The following is a 19,552-nucleotide window of genomic DNA, read 5'->3' on the forward strand; positions in this document are numbered from 1 at the left end:
AACACTGATGGCAGTCTAAGTGAAAGCAGCCAGACACAAAAGACTGCATATTACATGATTCCATTTATATAAAATGTCCTAAAAGGAAAACCTGAAGCACAAAGCAGATTAGTGGTTGCCTGGAGGTGGGGCAAGAATTGATTACAAACAAGCATGGTGAAACTTTTTGGGGTGAGGAAAAAGTTCTAGAATTGGATTATGGTGATGGTTGCACAACAATATAAATTTACTACAAAGTCATTCAACTGTACAGTTGCAATGGATCAATTTTATAGTATGTACATTATACCTCAAATCTGTAATAAAAAGATGTCTAGCTTCACCAGTGGACAGAGACTTACAAATTAGAGGATCAAAGAAATAACATTTGTCCCCTATCAGATGGCAAAAAAAAAGAGTTAAATATTACTGGTAAACATGCAAGGAGAAAGAATAATTGTTTTAGCTTTTTAAAAAATAAATATGGAAATCATGATTATAATGAAAAACATCTATATTCTCTGGCTCTGTAATCCTATACCTAGAACTCAAAATTCATAGGTATAAAAAAAGATACAGCATCTAAGTCTATATTTTAAAGGGTTTTGTTGCAGCATTATATTTAGCAGCAAAATTAAAAAACGAAACCTAGAAACAAAATGATTGTCTACCAATGTGGAATGAATAAACTGTAATGCTACATTCTGTGGCTGCTGAGTTCAGTTCCAGTTGATTAGGGGAGAAAGGGAGTTGATATGGAGGACTGGGCAGGTGCCCAGTCCTTGGGAGGGCTGGAGGAGTGGGGTCTAGGTTGAGTCTCCAGGAGTGACTCTTAGGACATCAGCCTATAACTTGCCCACAATTGTTGCTCTCCGTGCACGAACATAGCAACAGTGGTGGATTGCATTATTCTCAATTATTTGCTCCCCTTCTTTGTTAGAGGATTCTGCTTCTCCACTCCATTAGCATTAAGCTTGGCCACATGACTTGCTTTGACCAATGAAATGTCAGTGGGAGGGATGTGTGCCAGGTCCAAATAAAAGCTCTAAGTGCCTTCGTATGGTTCCACCATCTCTCTTTTTAATCTGTCACAATGGCACGTCCTAGATAGGTGCTCCTTGGTCAGCCTGGACCCTAGAATAATGAAGACACAGGGGTAGAGTCAAATCAAACCCACAGCCAGTGCACGATATCAGGGAGAAATCACCCTTTGTCTTAAACTACTAAGAATTTTTTTAAAGCATCATAACCTAGTAAAAGCTAATAAAGCTAGACGTTCAGGAAGCTCCAGCTCCAGCTGCTAGATTCAATATACACTGCAGCAGTTGTATAACACAGCAAAATAACTGCCCTGTGCCCTGACCCTTGCAATCTGTGAAGCTAGGCACCAGTCACTGGGATTTCTAGGACAGGTCCCGTGTCTCAGCCTCCACGACTGTGCTAAGAGAAGAGGCCAGAGCAAAATTTTTCCATGCTTTTGGCTTCCAAATCTCTCTCACGGGCCTGTTTGGTAGAAACTCAGTCAAATGAGGAATTTAGTATAGTTATGAGGGAGAAGATGTAGTTGTTGGCATGTGTCATGTAAGACACACTGAGAGGATTAGAATACAGTTGAGTGGACTCACCTGCAATTTCTGATGTTCATAGCATGAACTATCGTTCAGGCTTTAAAAGAGTGAGCTAACCCTGACCACTTAGGTTGTGTTCTTCAAATGGCATTTCATACTAAGTGGCAGCTATCGAGCATTAATGGTGCATGTCAAGCGAATGCAGGAGCCAATCATAGGGACTCCCATTGGCTAACGTTGGGAAAGCTTGAGTAATTTTTAAAAATTGCAAAAGGTAAAAATGCATCAAATATATGCAAATGAGTTTTAATGATGCTAAAAGAATGTTAATGAAGTGATAGATTTAGGCAGTGGACTCCCCATATCACAGGGTGAAAGGCTTTTGGGAAACTTTATGAAGGATAGGTAGGCTGGCAACACATGAGCCACCAATCCATTTCATTATCACTCAAAGCAAAACAATCACGCGTAATGCAACAGGAAGCCAAGAGAATTGAATATAAATCTCATCAAGCCTCTAGATCTAAGTTCCATTTTATAGGAAATATTCAAGAGAACAACATGTTAATTGCTACCTTGAGGCTGTGGTCACCTTAGTTCAGAATGTGGCAAATTCTGAGCAAATGACTAGGTTTTTCCACCAAAAAAAAAAAAAGCCTGTTTAGAAGGAGATAAGAGAAAACTTATGAATTAAAAGTGACTTAAGAGAAGTATCAATAAAATGTAACTTGAAGACTTTCTTTAGAACCTGATTAAAAGTCAGAGAAAGACAGGTATCATGCTTTCACTCACATGAGAAACTTAACAGAAGACCATGGGGGAGGGGGAGGGGAAGGGGAAAAAGTAGTTACAAACAGAGAGGGAGGGAGGCAAACCATAAGAGACTCTTAAACACAGAGAACAGACTGAGGGTTGATGAGGGAGAGGGGAAAGTGGTTGATGGGCATTGAGGAGGGCACTTGTTGGGGTGAGCACTGGGTGTTTTATGTAAGTAAATTTGACAACAAATTATATTTAAAAAAAGAACCTGATTAAGTAAAACAAGTATCAAGAGAGGCTTTTTTTTTTTTTTTTTTTTTTTTTTAGACACCAAGGAGAATCTGAACACAGACTATTAGGTGATGTTAAACAATTATTCATTTTGTAAAGTATAACAGGTATTGTGATTGTTTTAAAAATCCTCATGCTAAAAATCTATGGTAAGTAAAATATTTATAGGTAATATAAGCAGCACCATCTGCAGCACCAACCAGAAAGTAAGGAAAGAGGGAAAGAAGGAAAGGAGAGGGAGAAAGACAGGGAGAAAGAAAAAGAGAGAGAAAAAGAAGAAAAAGGGAAAGAAAGAAAGAAAAGGAAGGAAGGAAGGGAAGAAAGGGGAAAGGAATAAAAGGAAAGGGAGGTATATTCATTTTTTTTAATCGGGTATTAGTTTTTCACTGTTGTTGTAATAAATTAACATAAGTTAGTAGCCTAAAAACTCCATTCACTTACTACCTTGCAGTCCTGTAGGTTAGTAGGGTGACCTGGTTCTCCAGGGGCTAACCTCACAGTGTTGTCAGCGCTGTGCTCCCTTCCGGAGGCTCTAGGGAAGAATCCATTTCCTTATTGTTTCCAGCTCCTAGAGGCCCTGGTTCACTGCCATTTTTATCTTCAGTGCCATCAAGGTTGCATTTCTCTGGTCATTCTTCCACGGTTACATCTTCTCTAACTACAGTCAAGAAAGATTCTCCAATTTTAAGGATTCGCATGATGAGGTGGGCCCCCCCTAGATAATCCAAGATAATCTCCTCATCTCAGTGTATTTAACATAATCACATCTGCAACATCTTTTTTTGCCATGTAAAGTAACATATTCTTAGAGGATACAATGTGAACACCTTTTGGGGGCTATTATGATGCCTAGCACGGGAAGGATTAATGAAACAAGATTGGCAAAATGTAAATATTGATAACTGTTGAAGCTGGGTGATGGATACGTGAGAGTTCATTACACTTTTCTCACTTCTTTTGTGTATGTATGAATATTTTCTTAATAAAACACGTACAAAGAATACGTTAGGTATATTACAGCTGACTACAGAGGATTTACGTAATAAATTATAAAGTGGCAAAAGCAAACTTCAGAGGAGTATAACATAATCCTAGTTTTATAAAATAATGACTAAAATTATGTAGATTTGTCTTCTCTCTCTGTCTCTCTCTCACCTACCTACAATTAAGTGAACCTGGAAAAAGCTAAGATAGGATGTTAAGGTAAGCTGTTAATATATAGGTTATATAAGATGTGTGCATTGGAGTAGGGGAGAAGCAGGCAAAACTCAAGTTCAATAGAAGCAGTCATTGGATTTAAAAAGCAAATGCATAAGTCCACTTATGAAAATTTTATGTATGAAAATATAAAGATATGTGCATATATCTTTATATCTGCATATAGAGACACATGAATGAATGGATGGTCACTTAAATCTAGTTATCTCAGGGTAGAAAGTATTTTGGGTGACTTTCATTTCTCTTACACTTTTATGTATTGTTTGAAAATGGTTTACACTACACATATATTGTGAAAAATCCTGACAGATACAGTAAAGGGATTTTAATTGTGGTAAAGAAAACAAATATGGGACGCCTGGGTGGCTCAGTCAGTTGAGCGTCCGACTTCAGCTCAGGTCATGATCTCCTGCTCTGTGAGTTCAAGCCCTGCGTTGGGCTCTGTGCTCACAGCTCAGAGCCTGAAGCCTGCTTCAGATTCTGTGTCTCCCTCTCTCTCTCTGGCCCTCCCCCGTTCATGCTCTGTCTCTCTGTCTCAAAAATAAATAAACGTTAAAAAAAAGAGAAAAAAGAAAACAAATGTAAGCGAGTGTTCTTGATATTCCTAGTGTCAGAGGCTTACCCTCCATCCTGTTCCTTTCCTGTCTCCCACCTCCTCAACAGAGTAGATCACCAGTATCAACACTGAAGATGATCCCATGTGGTTTAGAAGGAAGAAAGTATGGCACACCCAAACATTGGACTTTGTTAGAAAATATACTCAATGAAAGATAGGTACTATTAAAATTTTTTGAGCAACCACTTAAGTAATAGAAACAGATATTACAACCATCAAACGAAGGACAAAAAAGGGAGGGGGTGAAGAGAAGTCAAATGTAATCAAATCAGTGGATACAGAGAAGCTCAGAAGAGAGACATTATTGACAGGAAAAACAAGATAAGCAATAAAAAATATATATTACTAATCTAGGTGTAAAGTTTTTCAACTAACCCATTAAATACAGGGACTATCATGTTGACTAAAAATCAAAGTCATAAAATCCATTTGTTTGCTGCTCATAAGAGACAAAAATATAGAAAAGTTAAAAATAAAGCATGGAGGGGCACATGGGTAGCTCCATAGGTTAAGCATCCGACTTCAGCTCAGGTCATGATCTCATGGCTCATGAGTTTGAGTCCCACATCGGGCTCTGTGCTGACAGCTCAGAGCCTGGAGCCTGCTTCGGATTCTGTGTCTCCCTCTCTCTGTTCCTCACCCACTCATGTTCGTTCTCTCTCTCTCTCTCTCTCTCTCTCTCTCTCCAAAATAAATAAACATTAAAAAATTATAAAAAAATAAAGAGTGGAAACAGTCTGTCAGGCAGATGCTAGCCCAAAGAAAGCTGCTCTTTGAGACAAAATAGATTTTAAGGTGAAAAGCATTAGATGCTGCATGATTAATGGTGTCCTTCATCAAGATATAATTATGACCTTACACTCCTAATAACATGGCCTAAAAAACAGGATTAGAAGGAGAAATGGACAATCCCCAGTCTTAGTAGGAAGTTTTAATAAGGAGCTATTATACACTGCTGGATAAAGCAGACAAAAATCAGTCCAGGGCTCTCAGGCTCATGGGTCCTGTGCACAGAGGCACACTGCCATAGACTGAAGGTTTGTGTCCCCCTCCAATTCGTATGTTGAAACCTAGTCCCTGGTGTGGCAGTCTTTGGGGGCGGGGCCTTTGGGAGGTGATTAGGTCATGAGGGTAAAGCTCTCCTGAGTAGGATTAGTGCCTTTACAGGAGACCAGAGAGCTCTCCCACTTGAGGACACAATCTGCTCCACTTCTCAGTCTTGGGAAATGTGAGAAATAAATGTGTGGTGTTTGAGCTGCCCTGTCCATGGTATTTTTGTCATCGCAGCCTGCTGAACGGACTAAGACATAAATGGGAGTGGGTAGGGAAGAGAGAGATTTGGGGTCTGTGAAGCCTATTTCCAGTCGCCCCCAGGACACCTCAGTGAAGGTCATATGAGCATCACATTTTACCTTTGCTCTGTGCTCATTCTAGTTGCATTTCTGGAAGAATCTGTCACCCGGTCGTCTAGGAAGGTCAGCCAAGTCTTTAAGGCCAAATCCCAGCCAATCCAGATATTGGAAAACAAATTGAAAAACATTATTTGCCAACCTGATACGTTCTTTCAAGTATATATAAGTTTTGGATCAGGGACAGATGAAGGAATGTTTCACTCTGCAAATGAAGGATTGAAAAAAATAGTATTAACATGAATGATGTTTACAATGTGCTGTTAACATTCCTTGTGAGTGAAACTCAAACGCTAGAGTGATTACTCACTCTACAAACAGCTTGCTCGCTTTGCAAATGGTTTGCCACAGGGCACCTTTGAGTAATGAGCTCCTTAGTGCTTTCTGCACAGGGCTCCTGTTCCCAAGGTGCAGCCAGCAGCAGCTCTGGGACCCGGAATCCTCCAGAGGAAGGCACCTTTAATTGTGTACAGTTAGATTTTTGCAGAAAGAAGCTGAGTTAGTTTCCTGCCATTGGGAATAGAAACCACAGCCCTAGGGCAGGCATTGTCATCAGGCTGCATACTCTAGGTGGTGCTAGGGAGGCAGGGGCCACTGGTGTTCCAAAGTTCCCATCCCTGAATTAATTGGTTACAGGTTATAAGCCCACACAGTAATGAAACTGGAGAGGGTTATGGTTATGATGCCAGCCTTAGCAAAAAGTACCAGGCCAAGGGGATGGGGGGTTTAGAGTCCACTGTGTGTGAAACATTCCTAAAAAAGATGTGTTAGACCGTAATCGGATTGGAAAATCAGGCCCATTTTAATAAGGTTTAAAATTAAATGGATAATAGAGGTCCACTGTGGAAAAATATGAAAATATGGACAAGCAAAAGGAATAAAATATCTTATAATTTTTCACCCAGAGATAGATAATTGCAATTAACATTTTGATATTTTCATTTAAACTTTTTCTTTTCAATGAATATATATCTCTATAAATTATGTGTGGTTTCTCAAGAAAAGTAGTCTCACACAACATGTTATATTCACCTAACTGTAGAGTAAATATTTCTTGCGTATATGTATAATACCATGTATATATATATATATATATATATATATATATATATATATATATATAATATTCCATTGCATGGAAATATTATATTTTGTTTCACCCATCTCCTGATGCTGGACATTTAACTTGTCTCCATTTTTAACTGTTGTGTTAGGTGTACTTAGTCACCTATCTCTGAATACTTCTTGGTTTGCTAAGGGTAAATCCCCAGAAGTATTATGTCCAGGCCAAAGGGACTGCACATTTGTCAAATCACCATATGAGGAGATTTACCAGTTGGTTCTCTCTCCACCAAATGTGAGAACATCCAACATCATTTCACCAACCCTGTACCTCAACATTTATCTTTCCAGTGACCTGCATTTAAGTTTGCATTTATTCCACAGCTGCTGAGATTGTGTCATTTCTGAACGTAGGTGTATTTGTTGCTCTCTTGCACCTCTGCCATCATTATGAGCAAATATCCAGGAGTGTGACAGACACACGGAAGAGAGTCAGATCATTCCAGCTGTCTAGCAGAGGCCAGTCTGGAGGAGCAAACAGCCAGGTGGCCCCCAGAAGTGTAAAGAAGCCCAGAAAGAGAAACACATACCTGATCCCAGGTATGTGAGCAATGAATGCTTATTTCTGTGAGCATTAAGGTTTTGTGATTGTTTGTTATGCAGCGTGTTAAAAACTGTTACTGAAGGTGACTGTTGCAAGTGAATTGGGATGTGTGTATGCAGGGGCGGGGACACCAGAAGAAGGATGGCTGAACACATGTAGCAAAAGCAATAAATGCCCATTATGCTGATACATTAAGGCCTTGCGGCTCATCTTCAGCTATTGACATTTTGGATGCAGAACCTGAAGGAGGGAAACACTTAACTCCAAGGGATGAATCCATGAAGATGGCATTTCACATGGTGCTGGAGGGAGAGTAGCCCGGTCTCCTTTTGCAGGCCAAATTGGGTTTTGTGGCCAGGCCAGCGTTCTTCCAGGGATCCTAAGAACATCATTTAGTGGGGGTAAAAATGAATAGTGGATGTGCTTTTAGCAGAAGGGCAATAAATTGAGAAAAGATCTTTCTCTCTTCCCACCAAGGAGTCTCTCCTCTTAATGGTCGTGTCGATGGTGTCTCTTAGGAGAGACCTACAGTAAGTGGTATTTTTAGGGAAGCTGATTGCAAAGTTCAGCCCTACGAGCTAGATTCTGAGAGCTAGCTGGGATTAACAAGAGACATAATTACAATCCAGGGGGGAAATCTCTTATTTGAGTTGTGCACATGATGTTAGATTTCTATGGCACTTTACCCCCTTATTTATTTCTCAATTACATAGTACATTTCTTGGAGGAAATGGGATAAAATTGCAGCGAGAGACATTTATGCTACTAATAAGAATTGATTTCATATTGTTATGATCATCAGACTTGGGAAGGGGATTTTGTAGGGCAGTTGTGAAATTTCTCCCCCACGAGGCTCATAAGAACAGGGTCAGCCTTTGGCGGCTCTGGGGGTGGAGGAACTGGTTGGTCAGCTTGATTGTCATCTTTTCCGGAAGCAGAAACAGAAAGATTGGAGAAACTGACACCCTAAAATCTCCATGCCTGCTGTTTCTTCTTCCCGGTCCCCACTTTGTTCAGCTCCATTAGGTTCTGGGATTCCTTCTCTCTGACCTGCACACCTGCTTCCTAGTAAAGGGCCACTTTTGACCTTTGCTGTTGCTTCCATTTGCACCACAATCTGTTCCCCAAGTTGAGTTTGGGAGCCATGAATGGTGCCACCGTGGACAGAATGGGTTCTGGGCTCAGACCTCCAGTCACCCACATACATTGCATGAGGGCTTGCCATGGGCCAGGGATTGTACACAGCACATGATTCAGAGCAGTATCTTGCCCTCATTCTAATGTGGAAGACAAAAATAAACCAACGAGCGAAAATAGAGGTAATCTGCTGCCAGGTAAGGATAAGTGGTAGAAACGAAGCAGAGGGAAGCATCAAAAATGGTAAGTAGAAAATGGTGCATTACAGATAAGATGGTCAGAAAGGCTTTCTTTGGCAGGTCACATGAGCAGAGACCTGAGTGAAGTGATGCAGAGGCCTAGTGGAAATGTGAGGAAGCTAGTGCCAGGTCCTGTGGTTAGAATGTCCTGGGAGTGTTGAGGAAACAGCAAGGAGGTTGATGTGGCTGAGCTGGAAAAGCAGACTGGAGAGCTCGGACGGGGGTGCTGGGCCATCTGGGGGCAGGTAAGAATTTTGGATTTTGTTCCAAAATGATGTGGAATGATGTGGGACTGAGACCACTTTGAAGGGTTTTGAGCTGGGAAGTGACGAGATCTGACTCACATTTCCACAGAGCGGCTCTGGCTGTTCTGCGTGTGTGTATGTGGAGGGGGATGGAGAGGCCAGCGAGAAGGTGGTGGCCGCAGTGCAGATGAGCCACCATGTGTGCTTGGGCCAGGGCAACGGCGGGAGAATGATGACTCACTTTGATACTGAGTCTGAATTCTGGCACTGCTTCTTACAAACTGTGACCTTGGGCAAGTTCTTTAGCTTCTCTGAACTTAAATTTCTTCTAAGAAAATCAAGGATGAAGTCGCTTCCTTTTTTACAGTCACTTGGGGCACTGCAGGCCCTCAGGGACCTAGTGACTTGACAGCCCCCCACCCCCCTCCTGGATATTGTCCTTCTCCCCCTGAGAAGGAACCCTTATAACAGTGTTAAGCCTTGGGTGCAGAGGGTTGAGTTCATACTGGTCATCAGCGTGCGTGGCCCATAACCGTCATGGTGCGTGCAAGGTCCTCCCCACCCCCTTGTTTTATTTACTTCTTCTCCGTTCCTTTCTCCCACTCTCCTTTCCTTTTACCCCAGCCAATCATCTGAGTGTTCAATGTGTGTCCTCTTGCAAAGCCCTAGAGGTGTTCTGTGTACATGTGTTTTAAATGAACCTACATAGTGTTGTATCATATATTTCATGTTCTCTCTTGTTTTGCCGAACTCTGTGTTTTCCAGATCCATCCTTGCTGCCATGTACCTATTTGGTTCATTGCTCCTCACTGCTGACTGGTACCTATGCCATGATGTGCACGTCCACCACAACTTACCTAGCCACGCTTCCACCCCCTTGCACCCTGGAATAACTCAGCCGCCTCATATTTGGGTCTCTTGGACTCTGTGAGAATTTCTTGGGATATAGACCCAAGGAACAGGGTGGCTGGGTCATAGGTATTTGCATATCTAATTCGACTAAGTACTCACCCAACCTTTCGAGAATGGCTACACCACTCCCAGCAGCTATACATGGAAATTTGCATACCCCACAACCCCTCCAGCACTTGGCATTATCCAGTTTTCCAATTTTGCCAGTCTAATAAGTATAAAGAGATGACACTTTGTTAATTAGAATTTCCCTGATTACTAATGAGTTTGAACATCTCTTTACATGCTTATTAGCCTTTTCAATTTTTCTTTCTGTAAATTGCTAAATCATATCCTTTGAACATTTTTAATTTGGGGTTGCTGTCTATATTCCCTTAAATTTACAGGAGTTTCTTGCATATTCTAAATAATGAATTCTCTGTCGATATTAAATGCCACAAGTATGTCCTTTCATTCTGCCATCTGTTAACGCCACAATCTCTTTCATTGAGTTGGAAAATACATAATTTTGATCTGATCAAATCCATCTGACTTTTGCCATGTGGTTTGTGCTTTTGAGGTATGGTTTAGGAATTGCTTTCTTCCTTCTATGTCAAAACAATAGTCTACATCTTATTCATTTTAGATGTTAGTCTTACACATTTAGATCTTTTAACTATTTGGAATAAAGTGATATTAGGTAGGAATCCAACTTTGCTTTTCTTGTGTCCCAATTTCTCAACACTGTTACTAACCAGTATTTTCTTTGATTTATGGTGTTATTTTACCATGTAAGAGGTATGATAATAGGACTTCATTGGCTCTCTATTCTGTTCTATTGGCCGTTATCTGCTTGTAGAACAATACCAGACTGTTTTTATTACCAGGGCTTCATAGTATACTATATTATCAGAGAAAGCAAGATTCTTTTCTTTTTTTAAGGTTGTCCTAATTAACTATAGTTTTTTTATCCTTCCATAGAAATTATTGAGGCATAAATCAAAAGTTACATGTAATTTTCAAAATTTATTTAGCTGAATACTTATGATCTTTCCATGTTTGTTATGTGTAAAATTATATCTCAAAAATATACACAAAGAATAAAAGTCCAGAATTAAGCTAAGGCACCCTTAAGATATAGAATAGTTTACCACACCAGAAATTTTTCTTGTGCCCTGTGCCAATTCCATCCCCTGCCATGATTGTTTTAGAACCTCGCATAAATGGAGTTAGTCCATATTCTTTTACATATAGATTCTTCAAAAAATAATTTTATTGCAGATGTGGTATGAAAAAGAGCAAGAGAGTCTGGGGTAAATCTATCTATCTCCCAGGGCAGGCATGGACCTTCTGTCAGGCCACTAGTGGGTGGGAAAGGCTGAATAAATCTCACCTCTAATAGAACTGAGTCCAGGGTTTCCTTGTACCTGTAATTTGATTCAGTTACCACTGGTTTCAAAGGGTTGGATCAGGACTTCCCCTTTAGGAGGAATGGGGATCTGGGGACCCAGGGCCCTGAATATCCCTGTACTTTACAGCTCAATTGCCAGTTTTGTGTGCCGAGGGAACTCTCTGCTATGGGGAGTTAGCATTGGTCTCCATCCTCTCCCTGTCTTTGTGTCAGAGGAGACCTTTTTCTGTCCTCCTGTCCTGCTCCAGTTTTCAGAGGGCTGCCGTGGTGCACCTGCTGAGGCCCAGGGTACTTCAACAGGTTTTAGCTTTTCCGCCCTGTCCTCAGCACATGGCACACACTGCTTGTGAAGGCCCAGAGCTCCTCAGAGTAAATTCTTTCAAGTTTTTTATTTCCATGGAAAGTATAAAGTTTTTTTTTAAACCCTACCTGGAAAATTGATTGTAATTGTCTTGAATTTATAGGCTGAGGGTAAAAATTGATATTCTTGTAATATTAAGTTGTCCCATTCATGACCTTGGAATTTATTCATTTACTCAAGTCATATATGCATGTATTTGTATTTATTAGAATTTAAAATTTTACTTCCTCTAGGTTTTATTTATTCTTACATATTTTACAGGTTTTGTTTCTCCTGTGAATTATATCTTTTTAAAAATTATATCTGCTAATTGGTTATTACTGGTGTAAAGAAACAATAGTGATTTTCCGAGATTGCCCTTAAATCGAGCAATTTTGGCAAGCTCTTTTATACTGTTTGATTCTGCTGGTGTTTCTAGTTAGATGTTTATAATATTTCCTACTAGTGAGCATTTTATCTGTTTTTCAAAGTCTCTTATCTTCTTTGCCACTGGCCAGGACCTTAGTGCTCTGTTGATGAGTAGCGTACAATCATTTTTATGGCACCTGACATTTCCCTGCCCCTGCTTCATGCCTTCCTGGCCACAGCTGAATTGAACTAGAAATTAGTGCCTGACCCAAGCTGGGCCAATCAGATCCTCTCCCCCAGGAATCTGAAATTGGAATTTTGAGTTGGTGGTCAGTCTCTGCTAGGCAGGTGAGTTGGAAGGTGTGGTCAAAGTCGGATAGGAGCAGCCGCATTTCATCATTTGCAAGGAGAGAAAGAAATAAGCATGTTAAAGAAAACAGTGCAAGAGACAGTGCAGCCAGAGAAAGAGACAGACAGACAGATGGACAGAGACAGATAAAAGCACAGACACTCCTAATGCATGAAGAGAGAAAAAGCAGAGAAATGATCATGGAGTGCGAGACACAGGGAGAGGCACACGCCCACACACGTGGCCACACGTTCAGAATGAGAAAGAGACGCAAAAACCCAAATACTAATAGACACGGAGAAAAATCCAGAGACAGACACAGCAGACGCAGAGAAAGAGAGACGGACACATTGGAGTCGCAGACTCAGTGGGGGCTGTAGGAGTTCGTCGCGTGTACAAAGATGGGAAGGCTGCTTTGGCTCCCGGAGTGCACAAGGCTTGCCAGGCTTACCTGTGCCCTCAGGTTTGGTGACATTCCTCTGAGTCCTCATAACAAACCCCGCTTTACTTAAGCTCACCTGAGGGGCTTCTCCCTAACATTCAATGCACAGTTCAGCCCACAGGTCCCCTCCACACTGCAGTTTTGCACAAACATGACTGTACTAGAAGGTTCAAAGACATGAAAAACCTTTTTTTTTTTTTTTAAATTTTTTTTTTAACGTTTATTTTTGAGACAGAGAGAGACAGAGCATGAACGGGGGAGGGTCAGAGAGAGGGAGACACAGAATCTGAAACAGGCTCCAGGCTCTGAGCTGTCAGCACAGAGCCTGACGCGGGGCTCAAACTCACGGACCGTGAGATCATGACCTGAGCCGAAGTTGGCCGTTTAACCGACTGAGCCACCCAGGCGCCCCGAAAGACATGAAAAACCTAACCCTTCCAGATCAGAACTCTTGATTGTTCCCTCCAGAACCAGACACTTAGGAGCCACCTTTGATTCTTCCCTTTCCCTCAGCCCCTGCTGCCAACCAGCATTTTGTCCCATTAGTTGTGTCTGATCCATCCTCATTTGTCCATCTCCTGGAGGTGAGGATCTAGCCATCATCATCTCTTACCTCGATTACCATAGGAGCCTCTAAACTGGGCTTCCTCCTTTCATTTTTGCCCCCCATTCTTCACACAGCTGCCAGAAGTTGCCTTTTAACATTTAAATTTTCTGATAATATGCCCCTGCTTACAATCTTTTAATAGCTTCCCATCTCACTTTGCACAAAACCCAGCTCCTACCATGGCTTGCTAGGCCAACATGACCTGCTCCTGCCCCTCTCTGTTCTTACCTCAGGTGGCCCTCCCTCAGTCACTGGACTCCACCTCAACACATAAATTCACATTAACCTCAGGGCCTTTGCACATGCTGAACTCTGCCTGGAATGGTACTTCCTATGGCTAACTTTTTATCATGTAGTTCTCCTTTAAATGTCACCTCCTCAGGGAGAATGGAGAGACAACTTAGTGCAAGGCCATCTGAAGTAGACCTTTCTTTTATAGCTGAAATTTCGATGGCTTTCTTTGCAGCCCTTATCTATATTTACCTTTACTGGTCTTTTTACTTTGTATGTGTGCATGCAAGTGCATGTCTGTGTGTGTGTGTGTGTGTGTGTGTGTCTGTGTGTGTCTGTGTTTACTACTTACAATGCCCTCCCATGTGTCTGGAAGTCCTTGATCCTTGATGGCTGGAAGGTTCCACACATTCCTCAGCTGTTAGGGATCTTACCTCCTCTGAACCCCCAAACCACTTACCTTCTAAGCTCTTGCAATCACACTGGCAAGGGGGTATGTTTTGTCTCCTACGTATGTATGTCTGTCTACGTCACAATTTCCTCCTATTTGGACAGAGTGATGCCCTATTGCCACAGGGGTGGCGTTGGGAGCTGGTTATACCATGTGACCCATCTCTACATATCTGCTCCACCGCTGATTGGACCAGGCTGGACAGCTGACCCAAAATGGGACTCCTACTTAGGGCCTGGAAGTCATTGATTTCGGACAGTGTTTTGGGTGTGGCTGGAGCTAAGCATGTGGGACAGCCACATGTGGCCTGTGCTGCAGGGAGTGTTCACCCACAGAGGAAAATGAGGTGGAAGGAAAGGCAAGGGGGAGCTGCTTCTGGTCTCTTGAACCAGCCCTCGGGGAGGCCCAGCTGCTCTGCCTTTTCCTGGGCCCCCGTCACATCTGAATCCTGACCACAAACACTGTCATGGCTTACATCTGTAACCACTTCTAAACTAATTTGAACAGGCTTCTGCTACTGATGACCACACACCTCTGACTCACTTGGATTTTCACATAGTGTTTTATAGTTACCTCATCTTTCCTCTGCGTGTTAAGGTCCCAGAGGGCAGGAACCTGATTCCATACATCCTTGTATCCTCAGGGTGCCTAGTCCAGTGTGATACAGGTAGTAGGGATTCAGTTACAAATTTGCCAAATAAATGGACTTTTCATAGTAGAAAATATATACAGGCAACCTTATTTTGTCTCTTACAGAGAAGCACATACATAAATAACATTTTTCAAGAAACAGTGGTTAGTATTAAAAATGTTTAGTATTGGGGTGCCTGGCTCAGTCAGTTAAGCGTCTGACTCTCACTTTCAGCTCAGATTATGATCTCACAGTTTGTGAGGTTGAGCCCTGCATCAGGCTCTGTGATGACAGGGCAGAACCTGCTTGGGATTCTTTCTCTGTCTCTCTATCCCTCCCCCACTCACACACATGTGTGTGCATTCTCTGTCTCTCAAAATAAATAGACATGAAAAAAATTATTAAAACATGCTTAGTATTGACACTTGGATACTTAAGAAAGTTATCATTTTAATGCAAACTTGGGAAACCATGCCTTATAAGTAACAATTTTGTCAGAATCCCATTCTCCAGAAACTTCAGTGGCTTCTAGTGACTACTAAACTACATTCACAGTCCTGGAGCTGAATTCAAGACACCCCCCACCCCCAGCGTATGGTCTTGGGTTCCTTTCCATTCTCTCTCTTGCCTCATCCTCCAGGTACCATGGCTCTCACCGTAGCCCTCCTCTTGCCATCTTGCTCAGTCTTGTTTTACTACTTACAATGACCCCTCATCTTTATCTCCCATCTCTTCATGAGGCGTTTTTTGATTGCCAACAATTCAACCAGCTCCCTCTTCCTCCAGAACTTCTCAAAGCAGCAGGCAGAGGACCACAGTAGGGAGGAGAATACACACCCAGGGCAGTGAGCTCAAAGCACTGAAGGGCAAGCAGTGATCCAGACTACAAATATCACATTCCATCAATGAAATAATTCCCATGAACTCTTCTGGAGTCCTTACCATATGCAGACACTGTGTCGATTTGCTAAGGTTTTCCTTAATCTTCCAGGGGCCCCTTCCCAACGATTATTGATGTGGACAATTGATATTTCCACAATCCTTCGTAAAAGGATAGAAAACTACAGCTTCCAGGGGCCTTTACACACCAGATTGAAGCCCATTAACCCATTCCTGTACAGGCATTCTGGAGTCTTCAGTAAATAAGAACTTTAAGAGTTTAAGCACTTGAAACTGTGGGAACACAGAGATGAGACACTACACCTAAGGATACCAGGGAGGACTTCCTGGAAGAAGCCAACTGAATTAAGCTAGAAAATTATGGGCAAGTTTGTTTCCTGGCAACTCATTTTAAAACCTGCCTTTGTGGTCTTCTGACCCCACTGTCTCTCTCCTACCAGGCCTGGAGAGGTGACTGAAGTGTGGGTGGTTCTCCTGCAGACCCCTTAGGTAGACCAAAATTGCCCAGTGACATGTACACGCACACTTAGCCTTTCTGGACTTTATTTGCTAAAGTCCAGCATTATGCTGCTAAAGTGCAGCATAAAGAGCAGCACTGTCTTCTCATTTATTTCTGGTGCTAATTCAGACTTTCAGAAATTGAGTTTGCTGAAGGTGAGGGGCCGCCGGGCACAGGGTGACAGTTGGTCAGGATCAGAATCTGCTGTTTTCTATATTCAGCATCTTAATGCGGCTGGCAAAAATCCATGCCATGCGGTTGCTGCCTGCAGCACAAGTCTCTTTGGGTCATAGAAAACTCTATAATACTCATTTTTTGGAAATCGAAGGTTTCCCTTCAGGTAACACATCAAGATTTACAGTACCTTGGGCAAAATTAGGCATTAGATTAGGAATTCAATGCATGACAATCTATCTTCCTTCCAGAGAGATATTGTTGCACAAATCAGAAAATCATAGCCTGGCTGTATAATCAACAACATTTCATTCCAGAAAGCATATTATAGCTGGAGTGATAAGGCCTATTGAAACTGCGGATGGCATTTCCTGAGGTTTCTGAACAGCTATGCTTTCTGGGAACCCTAGTGGCTTTTCCAAATACATTTGAGGATTTTCAAGTCAGCTCTGTTTCCTTATAACCAGAGCTGATACAGCCAAGGTCGCAGGTTCATTTCAACAGGGGACAGTTTTCTTCACTTTCTACAGCTATATTTTCCATCTCTGAACATGCTCCAATGAATCTATTCCATGTTAAAAAAAAAAAACAAAATGAAACATAATTCCATTAACCCCACATCCCATGCTCGCTCCAGTCTTATATTTCAAATCCTTTATGGCCAAGCAGCAGCAATGATATGTGTCCTGTTTACCACAGCTAGCATTTATTCCACACCTACTATTTGTCAAACATATTGTTTTACCTAATTTCACTTAATCACAACAACCCCGTAAGATTGGTAATACCCTTATTTCTAGGTTTTAAAAAAATGGAGGTTCAAAGAGGTCAAGAAGTTTGGTCAAGGTGCTGCAGCTAGGAAGTTGCACTGTGGGGGGAGGAGTTTCTCCACCTCTTCCCACTCACACTTCACCACATGGCAGCCCAGCTTCGTCTTCCATGGGGCCACTACGGTGGCTCTCCCTGTAGGCACCAGTGAATATTGCTAAATCCAATGGAAAGTGCTCCTTACCTTGGAGGACCTCTCTGCAGCATTTGCCAAGGGCATCTTCCCTCAGCCTCCATGGCCCCAAGACTGTTGGTTTTCTCCATCTTTTCCTGTCTCCCGAGTGACTTTTCTAATTTCTGCTGCCTCTTAATGTTGGTGTTGCTGGGAATTCTGTGCTAGGTCTTCTGCTCATCCCACAGTGTCCCCGTCCTTGGGTGGTCTCACACATTCCATCTACAAGCTTCCAGCTCCCAAGTCTGTGTCCCCAGAGAGGTCTCTCTTTTCTGTCTCAGACCTGAAGCTCCCACCACCCACTGGACATCAATGTCTCAGCTGCCCTGTGGTCACCTGAGGGACAACCCAAAGAGAAGTTGTGACACAGCAGTCCTAAGGGGTGATCAGACCCTCCATCACTGTGGACCTCAGTCACTGGATCTCTTTCTTCATCTCTGTGAGCTCTGTGTGGCCGAGGCTCCCCACTGACTTGCCCCCTTTAGATCTCCCTTGTGCTCCCTCAAAAGCAGAGACCTCTTCTCTGAATGATCCCTCCACCTTCTTGCTCTTGTTGACACCCAATTTTCCTCCAAAGACACGGATTCCTAAGCAGCCTTCTCAAGTGAAGGCCGTCTTTTGCCCTTCACAACCAAGACTCAAGCTTGATGTCCTCTTTGTCCTTATTCCATTTCCTGATGATCATTTTTTCCTTCTTCCTGGACAGGCCACCACCCTGTTTGACTTGCATATCCTCAGATTATATGCCATCTATCTTGTTTGTTGCAATTATATACTATCCTCTTAGTTGTTTTCGGGTTTCAGTCATCGAAGATTTTTGTCCCTGGCTCCCTGTATCTCCTCCACCATTACTACCATCATTTTTGGTGGCTTGGACATTCATGGAAGGAGGCACCCAACTTTTCGACCTCTTAGTTGCTTAACTGCCTCACCTCCAGTGCTATTTTCATCCATTCCACCTCAGTCACCCCTCCCACGGGCACACCAAAGACTTTCTCATTAGTAATCACTGTGCACTCAAAGTCGTAACTCAGAGCATAGCAAACTGACCACTGCCAGCTTTCCAATCAGTTTCCTGTGCTGCCTTCAGTCCACCAATTCTTAGACTCCCTGGGATTCTAACATTGCGTCCTGCCACATCTTCCCTACTCATCAGCCCTACTTTGCTTATTTTCAAACATATGTTTTATTACTATTTACTCTTGAACACACCCTTGCTTTTCTTTCCTTTCATTGTACTTCCCTGGAGGAAACCCAAATCCTGTTGGTCGAAGCCAGCTTTCCATCCATTCTACACATGCAACTAAACAGACAAACATGGCTGGAGAGACACATCAGGTCTCACTTCAAATTTATCATTGAGGATCCCGAGTGGGTCCCCAGATTTAGACAGTATTTGCCATGTTCCCTCTTTTCTCAAGCTTCCAGCCTCTCCTCACTCCCAGTTTGTAATCATGCACTGGTTTTCACCAAGAAAAGAGAAGGAGAAGAGAACTGCTTTGCTCTTCTACCAGAATGCCCATTAACCTTACGTGTCCAAGTGCTCTGCCTTTCTCTCTGACAGTGGGCTCACTCCTCCTGCTTCTGTTGGAAGCCAACCGTTCTGCCTACAGACAGAATTTTCTCCTAGGGGTTTCCTCCCTTTCCTTTTTGTAATATGAAAATGCCCTCCTCTACTGACTCATTCCCATGGGTATACAAGCCTGCTGCAGTCTTAACAGCAAAACCTTCCCTGACCCCGTATTCCTCTCTACTGCCCTAGTCCTCTGCTCCCTGTTGTAAAGCAAAGATCTTTGAGAGAGTATACACTCACAGTCTCCACACCTCACCTCCCACTTTTCTGAGCCCACTCCAAATAGCTGCTGTCCTCACCACTTTACTGACTCCACTCGTGTCGACCTCAATCACCTACATGTTGCTGAATCCAATAATCTAGTCTCAGTCTTTGGGTTCCTCTGTCAGCAACATCTGTGTTGTCAATCACTCCTTTCTTGAAATCCTCTCTTCACTTGACCTCCAAGACACCAGGTGGACTTTTTGTCCTGAAATCTAGATTCTGGCTACCTCTTCAATCGCTCCATTCTTGTGTCTAATTAGCATTCCACGCTTAGCAATATTGTTAATTTCTAC

At 42.4% G+C, this 19,552-nt stretch overlaps 1 long non-coding RNA gene across 3 annotated transcripts; it reads right to left on the reverse strand.

Moving 5' to 3' along the window:
- Positions 1–1,039: 1,039 nt before the first annotated feature.
- Positions 1,040–17,710, reverse strand: LOC131511914 (uncharacterized). Of its 3 annotated transcripts, none has more exons than XR_009261805.1 (4): positions 17,435–17,710; positions 5,844–6,045; positions 3,042–3,255; positions 1,040–1,113 (listed from the first exon to the last, which is right to left on the reverse strand). It is a non-coding gene; the product is annotated as an uncharacterized LOC131511914 (long non-coding RNA). The 3 variants fall into 3 exon arrangements; XR_009261804.1 differs by lacking the exon at positions 17,435–17,710 and adding an exon at positions 14,792–15,042 and having other exon boundaries at positions 3,091–3,255; XR_009261803.1 differs by lacking the exon at positions 17,435–17,710 and adding an exon at positions 14,792–15,042.
- Positions 17,711–19,552: the final 1,842 nt, after the last annotated feature.

The sequence above is a fragment of the Neofelis nebulosa genome, chromosome 5, assembly GCF_028018385.1.
Source record: "Neofelis nebulosa isolate mNeoNeb1 chromosome 5, mNeoNeb1.pri, whole genome shotgun sequence".
Classification (NCBI taxonomy): domain Eukaryota; kingdom Metazoa; phylum Chordata; class Mammalia; order Carnivora; family Felidae; genus Neofelis; species Neofelis nebulosa.